At 37.5% G+C, this 17161-nt stretch overlaps 1 protein-coding gene across 3 annotated transcripts in view; it reads right to left on the reverse strand.

Moving 5' to 3' along the window:
• PLAG1 (PLAG1 zinc finger) overlaps positions 1–5018 on the reverse strand; it is a 29528-nt gene extending 24510 nt beyond the window's left edge. For 2 of the 3 annotated variants that reach the window (XM_026843096.1, XM_026843094.1), the window contains exons 1-3: positions 4980–5018; positions 2853–2901; positions 770–842 (exon numbers count right to left, since the gene is read on the reverse strand). The gene's annotated coding sequence lies outside the window, so the exon portion shown is untranslated. Of the gene's footprint in view, positions 1–769; positions 843–2852; positions 2903–4979 lie in introns of those variants that run through there. The other variant, XM_026843095.1, reaches the window with a different exon arrangement.
• Positions 5019–17161: the final 12143 nt, after the last annotated feature.

Here is a 17161-nt window from a genome sequence, read left to right on the forward strand (position 1 = left end):
GAGTTTCAAGGTGACAACTTGGTGAAAAAATAAAGACTCCCATGGAGAGGAGAAGTGGGACTAAGAAGTGAAATGAAGCAAAACAGGGGCAAAGCAGCAGTGTTAACAAATTGGAAGGCAACATTCAGTGTCCAACAGATTTGAATACAGAGAGGATTATTCACAACCTTTTCTCAGGTCACCTTTTCTTAGGAAAAGTGTCTAGAAAGGAAGCCAATGAAATCCTTCGGAGCCTGTATGTGCTTCTACAGTTAAAAATAAAATTAACAAAATAGAAGTCAGAACAGTTTAGGATGCACATGAATGTAAACAAACGGACATATTTTGACAGCACAAAGCAGTAGTTAAATAACTGCACTGCCTTCTAAAATGTGGGGATATTACTATTTTTCTTTAAAAGCAGGTGACTATTGGGTTTGAAATTTCATACCACACTTGTTTCTATGACCTACGAACCTTCTATTAAGAAAAGCTAAACAACTGGATAAATTTTAATAAGTGATCTTTGCATTTGGACTCTTAGAAGAAAAATTTCACTGGCAGCCTTACTTCCTACCACTAACCAATCTCTTATAATACAGTATCTACTAATCCTTCAAAACACTTGGTCTAATCACACACAATAGTGGGCAGATTTATCTGAAGCAGATCTAGTGTAGTCTACACTACTTGTTTTAGCAGGATTATTTTTTTTTCTTTACTTCTAACAGATAATATTACAACTACAAATTTCAAACTGCAGCTGCCCTGCTTACCCAAATCTGCATACCAGAGGGCAGGCAAGGGAGATGTGGAGACTCGTGTCCGTGTCATCTGTGTTTGCAACTGCACAAACGAGCAATCTTTAAGAAAAAAGAAATACTTGTGAACATGAAGTGCAGATTCATGACCAGCTAACGTTGGGTAATATAGTCTGACAGCACGGCATCCACCCAAGCTTTCTATCATTAAGAACACATGAGAAAGTAACTCAGAAACTTGGCTGTAGAAATTACATTTCTCTCTTGCCTCCTATCACAGCCTAAAGAAAGGTATGTACCCCTTCTCCTGCAGAGAGAGATGGTATTAAACCACACTTGTTACATATTATCAATCACACGCAATACACTTCCTTCTGACCTGTAGCTCTGATAATCTTTGATCCGTCTCCCCAAGCCTACCACTCTCTCCCAGCCCTGCCATTTAGCACAAGCTGTCACCACAACTAGTGCTAGGAGGAAACGTCTGCTAATGGGCCAGGAACAAAATGGTTAAAGAGAGTTAGGGTTATACAAAGGAACAGCTAAGTAAAACCACACAATGCTACCAAAACAGGTACAAAGGCCTGGTGATTTCAATATGTCCCTTCCTGAAATCATGCTTCCTTACCAAAGCTGAGGGGTGCTTTCAGAGGAGCCTGTATCCCAAATGGGAACATGAGAATGTGTCACATCTGTCTTTCAGTCTCACTGTTACGTCGACACCAAAACTTTAGGGTTTGTACCCAAAAGGTTGTACTTGCAAAGACGAGGGTTGACACTTCCCTTGAATCACTAAGGCCACAGAAACCAACACTGTGAGACATCTTTTTTTTAAACAAACAAACAAACAAACAAATGAACACCACAACAATATAACACAAACAAAACACTGAAGAATCACTCAGCAGGGTTATAGCTACGGTACAGATAATTGCTGCCAGTTAACCTCAAGGCCTGATCCCTCATCAGATTTGATAGCTGCCCTGGCAAGCAGCTTCAGCAGTTACCTTCTCATCTTTGGACCCAATCCCAAAAGCAAAGCAGCTACCTCCAGAATTAGGTAACTCCACCAAAGCAAGCACCTTCTTTACTGGGTTGACCACAGAGGCAACCCAGCCAAGACTGCAAGCTGGCTGGACACAAGCCACCTCCTCGCTGGAGGCCAGGCTGTGTGGCAAAAGCAGTGCCAGGCTCAAGAGCCCAAGAGCAACTTGGAGGCAGCAGGTAACAGCTCTGGCACAGCACCTTGGCTAATGCTTTAGGACCAGAGATGGACACATCTTCCAGCTAACCCACTGGAGAGCACAAGAGGACAGCACTCTGTCAGCCTGTCCAAAGCTTATTTTGAGTGTTCCTCCATTCTGAAACAGTAAAAGGTATAGTGCTGCTTCCTCCTTCTCTTTCCTTCTCACATTGGTGCTTGTCTGGCCATACATTGTACCAGGTCAAAGAGCTAAAACAGTCAAATTAACTCTACAGAAGAAATGCTGACCATTTCCATGCAGTCTAAGTCTTTGGAGCAGCTTAATGCCAGCACAAGAGCAGGCAAAGAGTACAGGGATGAGCAGGTTGGGATTCCCACAGCTCTATCCCAAACTGCAAATCAATGAGAAACTGCACCCACAGATTTCCTATAGTTTCTTGGCACTAATTGGATTGAGCAGCAGGAACAGCAAAAATTTCAGCACCCTGCTAAACAAGGGGATTTGGCAGCACCTCCATCTTGCAGACCCAACACCCAAGAGGGCAGCAAGGGGAACCAACCTGGCAGAACAGACTGTGCACAACAGACTAACCGAGTATTACAGCACTATGAGATGCTCTCATCTCAGCAGGGGTGGCAAGAGGTACTAAATGACTAAGTTCCTATTATTGGCAGTGCATATATTTCCTTGAATAAACTTTGTCAGAACTAAGTCTGCCAAACATCTACAATCACAACAGAGAGCAGCACTGGGCAACTATTTCAACTCACTATTCCCACCACAGTGAAAATAAGGTAGAAGTTCACAGTCCTCTGCACCAGAGATGGCTACCAACCACAGAGACCAACACAATGGATTCTGAAAGGTGAATTAAAAGGAAGTATCTACTACACTTAGATAACCTTACCTTTCATATTGAAATACTATCTTCTGATTTAACAGGAAGCAAGGCTGCCCTGTGATGAGATGGAAGTGTCTCAGAACAGCATCAAATCCAAATAAATGCATTTTGCCTCATTTCAGTATTCAAGAAAAGTTGGAGAAAAGTTATCTGGACATTCATGATGATAGCATGCCCTCTTGCTTGGAGCATGTTTTCAAAGAAAGAACGAAAACATGACGATAAAGAGATAATTGAATAAAACTTAACACAATTTTTAAAAGCTGAACCAGGTCAAAGAACCACCTTTTCTTCAACATGACAAAACAGTCCTTATATAAAGGAGCTGCGACAGTTCTAGCCTCGCTCAGTAAGAAATCTGATATACTACCACCTGAGCAGTAGTTTGTTGAGCTGAGAAGAGAGGGGTTAGTTCAAGAACAGTATGTCAGGAAAAAGCAGCAGATCAAGAGGAGATGACAACAGATTTCTGTCTGAAAGGTAGAAGGGTATTACTTATGGACTTCTGCTAAAACTTGTCTTTAGTCTTTTTTCATTCAAAATTTTAATTTAAAATTTTTTTAATGGGTTTAAGTGAGCACTACCAAAACGTGTAGAAAATAAGAAACTAGCAAGGTACCAGAAGTACAGTGAGAACTGAAACAACAAACAAGAAAAACTGTAACAAATCTTAATGGCAGCCTTCCACAGAAATGGTATGAAAAATAACAACAAAGGACAGAATAATGCACCTAGAGACTAGTGGCTGAAAAGTGACAAATCATTAGTTGGATGTAGCAGAGAAGGACAAAGTTTGTGTACAAACATCCTATAAGCAGCCAATAAGTCACTAAAGAGAACTGGTTCAGAAGAAAGAAAACATAGTAATTCAAAAAAGCAGCTCTATTTCCAGTACAGAAAGGGACATACAGATGCCACTATAGCAAACTACCAAGATCTTGCTGTGAACATCACGCATAAATCTGGTAATACATATTCACAAAAAAAATGTATTTGGGATAGCACAACAAAACATCTCATAAAAAAAGACAAAAGGTCTTAAGTACACAAATGAGAGGAGCTGGCATAAAGAATAAGTGTAAGCTTATCAAAAGTTTAGGCTGGAAATTAAAAGGGTTCCTAGACCACAAAACACTGGCTTAAAGTTTACGTGTGTGAATAGAACAAAAAAAAGTAACTAGTTTGCAAGTGGATCTATACAGGGTCACAGAGACAGACATGGTTTCTGTGACAGCAAGGCACTTGGCTCAGCCAGGGTCGTTTGTTCCAGTTTTGGGTCCCTGAATATTCATCAGAACACACTGATGGGCCTGGAGGGTCGGAGCAGAAGCCTATCCAGCCCAGCATCCTTGCTCCAGTAACAGCCAACAGCAGATCATGAGGAAGGAAAGCACATAGTATTTTGGGGAAATATCACCATTTGTGATTTAGGGACTTCCTGAACTAGATGGATTTAACAGCCCCCTTTTCCACTAATTTGGCAGCCCCGTCTTGCACCCATGTAAGCTTTTTTACAGCTTAATTTCACATTTTACTAACAACTGCTTTATTTTAGCTTGTTCTGAACCTATCTCCCTCTATTTCTTTTCTCTCAGCTAATCACTTTGCTACCACTTTATCCCCTCTATGCCACTCCTGATGCCTTTATGATCCCCTGTCTATGACACATCTATTTTATTATCCCTTTTGTAATCTCTTACCAGGTTGAAAAGTCTAAGACTACTTAGGCTTCCTTGCATGGAAGCTTTTTCATTACTTTTTTTCATATTCATCAGTTGTCCTGTATTTTCACCATTCTACATATATCTTTTGTACAGTATTCAGGAGACAGACACACCATGGATTGCTGCCACTTTTATTTATTTTAATCTAACAATTAATCTAACAATCAACTCCTAATGTCCACCGAAGTACTGCAGTAAATCTTGGCATCTACATCTGGCAAGCCAGCATCAACTTGAATAACAACTTGGGGGGGGATATTAGGAGGTCACAGGAACAAATACAACACACTGATGAAGAGTCAACACAACTTGGAAAAGGAAATCAAGTTCCATAAAGAAAGTGGATTCTCTGAAAGAATCAATAAACATGTAGATAAGGGAGATGCAACTGAACGGCATGCACATATACCTGCACTGAAGTGGCTGGAGACACAGATGAAGCTGAACATTGCCTCTTCCAATAAAAAAGCTGGAGACGTGAAATGAAATGATGAGAAGACAAGAGTCAAGAAGGAACTGTACCTGTTCACATGTTTCTGCAGTGGAACTCCTTGAAACAGGGTATTTAGACACTTAAAGAGTTTACAAAGGCTCAAGAGGTCACAGGAAAAAGTTATGGAAAAAGTCCAGTAAAGGTTAATAAATACAAACCCACCATGTCTGTCTCAGGAAGCATCTGACAAGTGAATTGTTGAAGATCAGGAGAATACTCTGGGAAAGCCATCCCTACATGCTTGCCCTGCTCCTGCACTTTTCACCACAGCTTTGGTTTTGTCACTGTCAGAAACAGAACACCAGGCTACGATATGGACTCAAGTGCAATTATTCTTACTAAATAAAATGCAAACATAGAATTTGATCAGCATTTATCAGGTTGGTTAATAGCAGTATTTGTCATCTCGGGCCTCGCTTGGGTTGGTAAGACCTCGAATAATATAACTCCTTATTTGAAAGCAGGAATTCCTCTGTCAATTTACACAAGAGCTGACAAATTGCTAACTCAAATTCAGCCTATTTTACTATTGGCAGAATGAGTAGGATCACATTTCACCATGCTGCCAAACACTTGCCATTATAAGACACACTCCTCTACATAAGACAACTTACAACTCTGCCAAACTGCCATTGTTTGGGCTGAAATTTTCCAAGTTAGTGTCTGCTTCGGTGTTTTGTTTCTTTACTTTTTATTTATTCAAAACAGTATAGCCATTAAAAAAAAAAAGTTAATGCAAAAAAAGTTTTGTCTGCGTCAAAATATTTTGGCAGACTTTTCCTACTTTTCCTTTTTCCTAGAGTTTTGAACCCCTGTCCTTTGGGATGGACACTTGAAATTAGACAGGGATAGTGGTAGAGCTGTCATTCCTGTGAACTCTACCCAAATTTGGCCCATTTCTTGATTACTTATTTCACAAGCCCTTTAGTCATTCAGAAACCAGTCTTTTGAGTCAGATAACTGAACGTTGTCCTAGAGGACTTAGATTCTACTAGAGATCTCTGTGTCATTTTAATTGTATGCTACAGAAGAGGTCATTAACTTTCCAGGTCCTTGGCATGGGTCTATAAGGAGTGATTTGCAGAAATACTTAGTGCCTGCAGCTGCAGTGGAAGGCAGTGAAAGCTGCGTTCTAAACATTATGAAGACAATGGTTTTGAAAAACTCAGCATAGTCATCTCAAAACAGGTTCTCTCCAAAAATGTCACAGAAACTTGATTCTTGAAAAAAGAACCCTCAGAAGAACTACAAGAGCCACTTGCTTTATTCTCACTCTGCATTTTATCCTGTGCATGCACTGCAGGCTCCCCTCCTTTAGTACCAGTCTCATGATGCAGGTTGGGCAAGTAGTGTCTGTCCATCACAAGAGTCATAAACAATGTACAAGCAACTAGGCATTTCATGAGGGTATGGACTGTGACTGTAGGGCAGGATTTTTCAAAGCATGCAGAGCCTGAGGGAAAACATCAAACGTGCTAGAGAGCATACCAGAACTCTGTATAAATATGTTCCATTGTCAAGATCCATGTATAAGTTTCCAGCCAGCAAACTGGCTTGTGAACTTCCATCTGCGGGATACATACAGAGAACTAGCATCCCACTGGGTATTTGCCTTCAGTGATCCAGGGCCTGAAAAGTAGGATAGCATAGGAGAGCTCATGGCAGTGACTGAGAGGAACATAATTTGGCTTTATGTAAATGAGGGACAGTTAAATTTACTATTTGATTAAAAAAGACTAGTGTCAGCCACTGTTGTTAAATTAACATAGAAATTAAACAGGGTGCATATATGCAACCACAAGTACTTTAACTGCTTTTTCCCCATTCCTTTCCACATGTCTCAGTTCTCCTCCTTCGAGTAACACTAAGCTTGTCAGGGGAAGGACAGATGCCTGCTGTGTTTTCCTTTTCAGCCTCTAGCACATTGAATCCTAAAAATGGATGCTACTTTTTTAAAAAAAAAAAGACATGAACAAAGCAACACAACTCCCAAAGCCTCCTTTAGTTCTATTTATTCTTACCCGGTCATCAGTGCTTAGAAACAAACATTCTTCCTGTCCACTGCTCTCCTGTGAAAGACCACAGTATCTATAGTTACTGGAGAAGAGTGCTTCAGTTATCTAGGCTCCGATCCTTCCCATGGTTTACTTTTCAGCTTGCCCCAGAAGGCTTGCTTTCTCAGAGGATACCAGAACCAAGATTTCTCTCTTTCCAAAGGCAGCTAACTGAAATCCTCTCATCACTTGGGAAGCTCATCACTCCTTAAAAGAACCAAATACCGAGATCACATCTGAAACTGAAGAACCAAAGAATCACTTCTGATCTACTTGCAACTTCCAACTAACTTGTCAGGCCTCCCCAGGTGCAAGGAAAGTGGTGAGAATGGAACTCTAGTTCTAAAAAATGTTGTCAGAGAGAACAGGCTCAGCTCTTTTTTTAAAGAGCTACCAACTTCCCTCAAAACATTTTTTCTTCTTAGTTATAGGTCTTCCTGTCGAAGGAAAGCATATTGGGCAGGTGGCACACACCATCACAGTAACACTGCAAAACTCTCACCAGAAGCACAGAAATAGCATCAGAAACAGCACCTAAACATCCTTCAAAATATCCATGATTTTCTAACAGCTGTAAGAAGCAAACACCACAACAATTTGCCATCCTAAGAACAGAACAGCATGAGGGAGCAGGGGAAGGAGGACTATGAATCTTTCCTATTCCTTTCTTAAACTATACCTGCTTACATGAGTGAATCCCACACAAATATGAGGTATTTTTGGCTGATCTTGTGGGGCTGTTTCTCCTTAACCATTTGGAAATCAAATTTATTAACTAAAATACTGTATTTTTGGCTAGAAGTAGCTTAAGAGCTGTCCTCCTTAGAATCAATGAGAAGATACTCCCCTCTTCAGTTCAGTGGAGCAGCACAAATTTGTGGCTATGAAATATTGGGCGTAATTCTGAAAGGAACAAACAAACAAGCCAAAGTCCAAGTTCACACAAATACTCTCTCAGGACAGCTGTTTATTTTATATAATTCTTCCAGCCATGCAAAAGGTGCTCTAAACAAACAGAGCATGTCGCAGAAGATAGGGAAGCAACTCAACACAACCTGCACTACAGCAGAGTTGTTCTCTGCGGGCCAAGAAGTCCGAGCCCAGGAAGCTGCTGCAGCACACAACACAAGGCAGCAAGACCCAGAACCTGAAACTCTGTTGACAGATGGACATTTCTGATGGTTCATATCAAGGAACGTGTTAAGAACAGCACACAGAAAACCACTGAAACGTTCAAGTAGTCAGAGGATCGATGTATTTTGCAGGTATATCCTTGGCCACATCTGCTAGTGCTTTATCTATAAACTGCTTGCCATTACACAAATCTCTCTCTGTTTCCTAGTGCTCTTATGTCACAGAAAACCATCAGACTCAGCAAATAAGAACACAAACATTTTTCTTTTGCAACTGATGAGTAATATGTGACTCAAAAATTATGACAGCAGAGCAGAAAAGCATCTAGTATTGGAAAATGGCACATTAAAAAAAAAAAAGTAGTAATGAAACATTCAGGAGAGAATGAATCAAAACCAAAACCCATACTGAACATTTCCTATAAATCAAAGATTTCAAAATACTAAACAATAAGAGACTTGATTATGAAGAAATCTAAACACATGCACAAATAAACCAGCCATATCAAAAGGTGTTTTGAAGTATTAAAACGATGCTCGACCTTGAGAAGGTAGTTTTCCAATGCACTGACAATTCTGGACCTTATTTTATGTTCTCCATTTTTTATTAGAGATATAAAGGGAAACTGTTGTTGAGGAAAACTGCACAAACTTGGAATAATAATGAAAGAGTAACAAGATGGGAAACAAGTCATTGCTGGACAGGAAAAGAGAGAAAGCAGAAATCCAGAAAACCCAAAGCAGAATGACAAACAGTTTCATCTTTCTGAGGGCAGTGGGACACAGTGATGATGGTTAGGAACACACACTCTTCTCGTCCTGTTTTATTGTAAGGAACGGGCTTGACCTCCTGTCTGTCTTGGCTTTTTAAATATAAAAGCTCCTCCAGTAAATACATTCTCATCTTTAAAACATAATTATGGTCTGAAAGTTGACACTAAAAATAGCACTAAGAAGCTTCATATTAATGTCTTCTTGATTTCTGTATCAATTTACTTGATTGCAACATTCAAGCGTATGCCCTCTGGTCCTCAAGCCTCAAAGGAGTTCTTATGAGGGTTAGTCCTAAAGAGGTGTTTGACAGAGTGACACTTTTGAATTTAAATCCATAAATAAAGGTTGAAATATCAATGTGTAACTGTAAATACACATATATAAAGGACAAAGTATTCACAAACTTTTAGAAATTTACTTAAGAAAAGCAAGTATCTGAGTAAAAAAAAAGATTAGGGAAGCATAAGAAAAAAATAAAAAGAATACATATTCCACTAATCCATACTGGCATGCCAGGAAAACTTAAAGACAATTTGGAACAAACTTCACAAATTCTTACAATTAGGAAATACATGAGGAATAACATCATGAATAAGACTTCAAATTAGCAAGTGACCAAGAAGTATACGCTTTGCCAATTTCAGTTCAAATCAAAATACTTCATGATACAAGCATATTTTTAGTACTTTTAGAAATACATGAGTTCTTTGGAATAAGATTCTTCACTCACTAACATTCTCATTTTTTTCCTGCAGTGTCAGAAACAGCCATTTCAGATGATTTTTGCAAATTTGCAAACTGAAAGAGACAATTACCATGTAATCTCATATGAAATTAAAGTATTTGAAAAAAAGCGCACAAAAATCTTTTTAATATGAATCTTGGAAAAGTTTTTTTCTTCACTTTAATGACTGTCGGAAATAACTACTGCACTAACCTGATGACACACTTATTTACTATATTCTCTTATGCCCGTTATTCAGTTGTTGGCAGTAATACAACTTCATTTAGCAATAGCTTGGACCCCTCAGTAAGGGAATATGTGTATAGTAGCTCTCTAATCTTGCTGCCCAGCTGCTAAGACAGTCACATGAGTCACTTGCTGCCTTTAGAGCAACACACACCACTTGCTGAATTTAGAGACATTCTCTGTTTCTGAACTGGCCATACAGATAAATTGAGTAATACCCTATCCTAATCACACACAAAACTCTCTAGGTGTTCTGTTGTTGTTGTTGTTCTTGTTGTGCTTTTTAATTTAAACCAGTGAGTCAAAGAACATGTCTTTTACCAATGGAGTTAACAACCCAGCTCCACAAAGTGATTTATATACCTGTTTTCAGCATTATAATTTTCACTCCAGTTAGGCTAACTTCAGGAAATTAGTTCAAATGTAGGTAACTTCATCTAACTGCTCAGTGAAAATCCAGCCCTGGAAGAATGAAGAACTCTATCTGTCAGGACAATTCAGCCTACAGTTTCTGAACAAAACACTCTGCAACAATCCCTTCCTAACCAGGACTTTAAACTGTGACTGTCTGAACACCATCTTATTCAACAGTCTATTTAAAAACAATTTACATGAAGACTGGCATAGTTACTTCCATGCAGCACTTCAGTCTACTGATACATAAAACTCCTTGTTGAAAATACTTTACTTATTAACATACTAACATAATCTATAGGCACTACATAGGAAGTACTATTGCATACAAATGGCACACAGCCTTACAGCAAGACACTGTGAGGATAATCTTCTTTGGACTGTCACTGCATCCTCAGTGTAGGCCCTGTGATGTTTCATTTTACTCTCTATAGCACATATTACCCTCTTTCTCATATTCTCCCTGTGTCTCATCATGGCACTGTTCTTTGCAGATGGTTGTAAATGGGAGCAATCAACAATACAATGTATTATGCTCTGGTCATACATGTTCATAGACTAACAGTGTAACAAAAACCCCACAGAATCATACTTCAAGGGTATGATGCCTTCAAACTTCAAGGCTAATGCCTCCAAACCCAAGGAGTCTTTTAGATTGTATGAAACACACTTCTCCAGTTCAAAAATATATTGGTCCAAATTGCAAAAGGTGTTTTAGTATGCCTAAAGAAGACAGCAGTTTGTCAAACCATACCTAACTCTTAACAGTTTAAAGAATGGCCAAGCTTGCCTTAAAATGGTCTTTACAGACTTCTTGCCAGTAGGAAATCACAGCAGTGTCCCAACTCACCAGTTGAGCAGCAGCACATTTTCAAGTTAAATACTCTAATCTGTCATATAACATTAAATAGGGCTCCATAACTAACCAGAATAGAGTATCAAGTAGTAAAAACTAGCTAAGCTTTCCACTCATGTTGTACCATTTTGAATTAGTATTTGTAAAAGTAAATGAAAATGGTTATTTGTAAGCCATTTCATCAAACTTTACACTGTAGTTCAACTAAATACAAGCAAATCCCTGGTATTGGTATTTAATAGCTAGAAAATTCTAGTCACTGATGTAAACATTGGCAGCCAACCTACAGTCAAGTTTCAGACTAACACACACATATCTACTGTGCTTACAAATAACACAGAAGATTTTCTAAATCAAAAGATAAGGCAGAAATATATTGTTCTGTTGTATTTTTTGCAGTTCATAGAATTCTCTGCCAAGTCAGTATTTTCCACATTTGTATGACTCTACACAGCAACAGTATACAATTACATGAGTAAAATACAATTTCAGAAAACAAAGTGGCACAGGAACACAGGGCAAGATTAGCAATTGAAACTACTAATCCAGATGAATCCCAGAGTCTCCAATCCAGCTGGAATAAATTCTCATTCTCCTTGACTCTCTCTTTCCCATAATCAGAATAACTTTACGTTCAGGTATATGGCTATCACAACATAATACTCTATATCAAAATTAGGAATCACTACCCCCCCATCCTGAGAAAAGGTTTTTGCATACGCCGTTTCTAATCAACAATTTGTCTCAAATAACCCGAATGCGTTAAAGCAGGCCAAACCATGCTGACATATAAAACAATTATTGGAAAAAAGGCTGCAATTTGATAATGCACATATTATCCATTCTATTAAAGAAGCCTTTCTCCTTAAGAATTCAAGCTTATGGGTATAAGTCTGTGATAACCTGAAACCTTTCAGATGGACTCTAGGAAGAGGTAGCTGCCTGGAATAAAAACCTTGCCTACAGAATGATGTATGATGGCTTAGTGGATTAGCATGTGAAAAGCATAATCTCTTTTGACACAGCTATTTTTAAGTGGTCTTAAAAAAAAAAAAGTATAAAATGTTAATTCTGTTTTCCAATAAACATACCTTTTGATCTGCTGAGTCAGAGGTGTTATGCACAATAATCACAGCAGGAGTACCATGCTATTTGCATTTGTTTGGAAGAAAAAGCATGTGCACAATTCCATGCAAATAACAAGAAAAATAAAAAGTCACAGAGCACAATTCAATTAAAGGGAAATACATCAGAGAGAAACATAATTCTGACAACAGAACACTTGTTTTCTTAGGTACAATCCACATTACTAGAAAGTCAACTCCAAAGCCATGTAACATTTACATTCAGGTTTTATAATACACTCTTCCCACACTGGATTTAAATACTGTGTGCGACTAAATCAGTACATATCACTTTTCTATATATATCGCTTTTAATTCTGAATTCAAACCCACAAAACCCCAACAAACTAACTAACCTTAGAAAGCACTTTATCATGCACTATCTGAATGTAGTATCTGTGTTTGTACAGCTCCTAGAAATAATCATGTCAGAGTTCTGAATACCTATGTATGTCTAGGTACCTAACCTTTCTACCTCAAGAAAAAGTTATGGATGTACACGGACTCAATGTAAAGTTTTCTTTGCTTTGATCAAATTCTGATGGGTTTGTTACTGAAAACATCATTCTTCTAAATGTACATTATGTATTATCTTCATAAATATATCAATAAAACACACATTCCCTCACTTGCTAAATGAATCTCCCACAACATCTAAGGATTATTTACTCATTTGAAAAATATCATCAGATTAGTATAGTAGTTATTTGTCTTTGCTTTCAAGACAGTTATATATTATTCAAAATCCTTTAGTAAAAGGATTTTTGTCCTTTTCAAACACTCTTTAACTTCACACGTGGTTACTTTTAATTGCCCTTTCAAGTTGACAGACTTGTAAAAGTCATCCTGAAGTATCCATTTCTGATAAAAATGAAAATGTCAGTAAGTGAAGGAAGTACATTATTCCAAATAATTAATTTATTTGTAAAAGACAGAGTGAAACAGTTCCCTGTTCAGACTGTAGAAAGAGACCAATCCTTCACTGCAGGTCTGTTTCTTCCACATTCAGGACACTGCAGTTTCATCATTAAGCAGCATCCCCTGCTGAGAAGCACATGACTCTACTGTTCCATGATGTACCCTCTATGACCACCAGTTTCCAAATGATGCTAAAAAAAAAAATAATGCTGGTTTTAATCTATAAAAAAAAATCCTGAACAGCTTGATTCTTGACAACCTGAAAGATCACCCCTTTTCATGAGTGCCACCTGAAACAATCTCAAAAGCATGTTACAATAAAAAATCTAGATGGGGAAACACCAGTTTCTCCCTGAGAAATATTTCAATTTTAACACAGACCTCTCATTCTGACACAGGCTTAAAATGTTAACATTACAGACTATACAGGTACTACTGTACATTTACTAATGACCTACCTAGAATTTGATAGATAGAAATGATGGTATTTGGAAAGCATGAAGTAGAGGCTGAGTATCTTAAAGGTCACGGTGAAGAGAATTGCCAGTATCCAACTGGACTTTAATAAGCCTTGCCAAAGGAACCTAGGACATGCATTTTTATTGACTGTTTGTTCAATTTATCTTTTTTTTTATTTATAGCAAAGCACTGTTGAAGAAGCCAAGGAAACTATCAAATAATATGGTACAGATCAGACAGAAAAAAAAGGTCTCCCTCTCATCTACAAGTTCTGTAGTTCAGGCCATTTAATAACTTGCCAGCCACTGCAACATATTCAAAAAAATATCAAGAAAACAGACTTCCTAAACAACTGATGAATGCCACAAGTGGAGGGGAAAAGAGCATAAACTTATCTCCACATAACCAGTCTAAAAATTCACAAAGCAAGAAGACAGAATACTTACTCTCGAGGCCTGAGATCTGCCATGCACAGGAGGGAGTATATTTTTGACTACATACTCTCAGATGTACTCCCAAACACAAAATCACATCATGAGTTTAAGTAACAGTTCATTCTTAAGAGGGATAGAAATACATTATGATCTCCATCCATTAGACCTCTTAATCTTCCCAGAAGGGCCTAAATTACAAAAGGTAGGAGACAGTAGGTAGGTAGGTAATCTTCAGAGCACTGATGGCAGAAAAAGGGGTGGCAAACTTTTTCATATATTTCAGAAGGAAGAATTAACAAACCAGTTAAGTGCTGTCTTCTTCAAACTATGAGTCTTACTATCTCGATGAAACAAATGCAGTTTCAGTACTACTTCACGTAATTACAGAGCACTTCCAATCTGACATCAAATTTCTGCCAGCCTTTAAGCTTTTTTGTTAAGCCACCTACATAAAACCTTTATGCTAAAACTACCACCAAATACCAAACTATCTCCTTCATGGTAAAAGTCAGATGCTTAGCAGTAAAGACCTTCAACCACAGTTTAGTAACTAACACTATGACAGGAATAGGGGAGGTTCGGGGCATCCAGGAAGTCTTTGGGAGTTTGCTCAGAGTTGAGACACTCTACGGCTTGATTCCTGATGAAAACTGGAACAAACAGCACAATACTCAAGGACTTATTCAGACAAAATCTTTAGGGAATTCAATCTGCCTAATGAAGAACTGTGCAGTTCATCTCAAGATAACTGAATCAGTTTCAAGGTTGCAACATTACTGTGTGACTGAAATCACAAATTCATAGGATTTAAATATCTTGAGGGACTGAGGGGGAGTGATTTAAGTCATCAGAGCCCCTTCCTGACCACATCTCCCTTTTCACTCAAGGCTTGAAGAAAGATCCAGTCTCTATTTATGTTCAATATTTTTATTCAGCAAACTACAGAAAAACAGAAAACACCTATTCAACCTCCCCACTAAAGCACCTTTCTACTACAATCCAATGAATGAGTAATCAATGGAGTTAAACGTTTAAATGCACTTTCCTTTCAGTACAAATATTTAAGTATAATCAAGAGTAACAAGTTTGTTTCACATGATGCATAGATAAAAACTTTACTAGATACTGAAATGTATTACTCAAGATGGACTTAACTTGTTCTCAAATATTCTGAAGTGGTCAAGTTTTCAAAGGTAAAATAATATTATACTACAGGGGAGACCTCTAAAACCAGCGTTTTTTCCAAGAAACTTATGTCATAGTTTATCATTTCTGAAAGTGTAATCTAGATTTCTGTTTGCCTTCTACAGCAATTGATGCTAGGAGTGTGTTTGAGGATTTCTTACGAGGAATAGTGATACCAGATATTTGATTAATGCTACAAGGCTGCAAAACCTGACATCTTTCCCTGATAGGCTAGTTTAACATTCACCTAGTTTGGGACTATTCCCATCATCTAAATACCATTATGATTAAGTTTCCCATGTTACTCTACACTCCATTTTTATACTTGTAGCATCATCAGCACAAGTTAATTCCACAGGATTCTTCAGCACAATTTTTGTAGCACAGAAATTATCAATTTCAACACTTAATGGGACACAAATTCATTTTGAGAGAAGGGAAGAGTTTTAAATAAATGAACTGCTGGGTTCAGAAAAAGAGTGTATCCAAAAGAAAAGGATACACTTGTGCAGCCAAGACAAAACCCCTTTAAAATTACAACTGGGAAAACATTACATTTTACAAGTAATGAGAAATTAAACGAGTTTGATATAAATATTTCATATATACTTTTTAAAGCAATTTCAACACATATTAAAAACAGCCTGAATAATTAGGATAATTAACATATTATGATTCTCAGTTAACTTTTTAAGTAACAAATAATGTAACTTTGTTGTTTAGAAATAGAGCTGATTTCATTGTACTGGTATGCTTATAACTGTTCTTAAACACCATTTAAACTAGCATGTAGCAACACCATCCTTTGACAGATGCAATAATATTTTTATTACTTTTTCTGAAACTGATTAAAATATAGCCATAAGCTATATGTTTGTGCTGGGGTATAATTAGAAGTGGTTTAGTCTAAACACAATCCCAGTATTCAAAAGAATTAAAGAAAACTGTCAAGTTGCAGAGAAAAAAAAGTCTACGGATTCAAATTAACTGGCATTTACTGCAATCAGCTATGTCTAAGCTCTTCTCTAATCTACGTGGTGCACCATTTCCTAGTGTCCTAGATGAAACAACAAATTATGCATGTATTGACCACAATAACTTCCAGTGAACAAAATATGCTTGAACAATGTCTGTCTTTAGCTTTTAAAAAGAGCACAAAACCCTGACAGGATTTTACATTTGTTTTATTTTAGTTTAATACTTACTCTTCTCTTCTTAAAGGACTTGTGAGAGGAAGAGCACCAGTAACTGATAACAGGTAGTTAACAACATAACTTCACACCTTTGTACTCTATCATCTAATGAAAACATAAGGACGGCTGTAGGCAATTTCTACGTTTACATATTTATATTGTATCTATACTTCCATGGGATAAATACAGTATTATTACTAAGTCATGCATGTAGGCAGCTGTAGTAAATGCACAATTAGTATAAATGAAAATTCCACACGTGACAGTAAGAGTTAGAAGAAACTTAACATTTACAAACTTGTAAATGTTTTATTACTAATTATACAGGCTTGATTGAAATTTAGTAGTAAGCTGCCAGAATCTCTCTGACTTTTCTTCAAAAAGGTCTCTTTTTTTTTTAAGAAATCCTGTATCACAACTGATTCAAAAGACATGACATTCTCCCTAAAGAGCCAGATGTTTCCTTAATATGTGTGTGTGTGTGTTATCTATATTGCATATAAATGTAGCATTCAAGATAAATACATACACCACACAATAACCAGTTTTATTAGAAGTGACAAGCACTTGGGACAGTAAAATCT

The sequence above is a fragment of the Athene cunicularia genome (assembly GCF_003259725.1).
Source record: "Athene cunicularia isolate RWA chromosome 2 unlocalized genomic scaffold, athCun1 chr2_part1, whole genome shotgun sequence".
Classification (NCBI taxonomy): domain Eukaryota; kingdom Metazoa; phylum Chordata; class Aves; order Strigiformes; family Strigidae; genus Athene; species Athene cunicularia.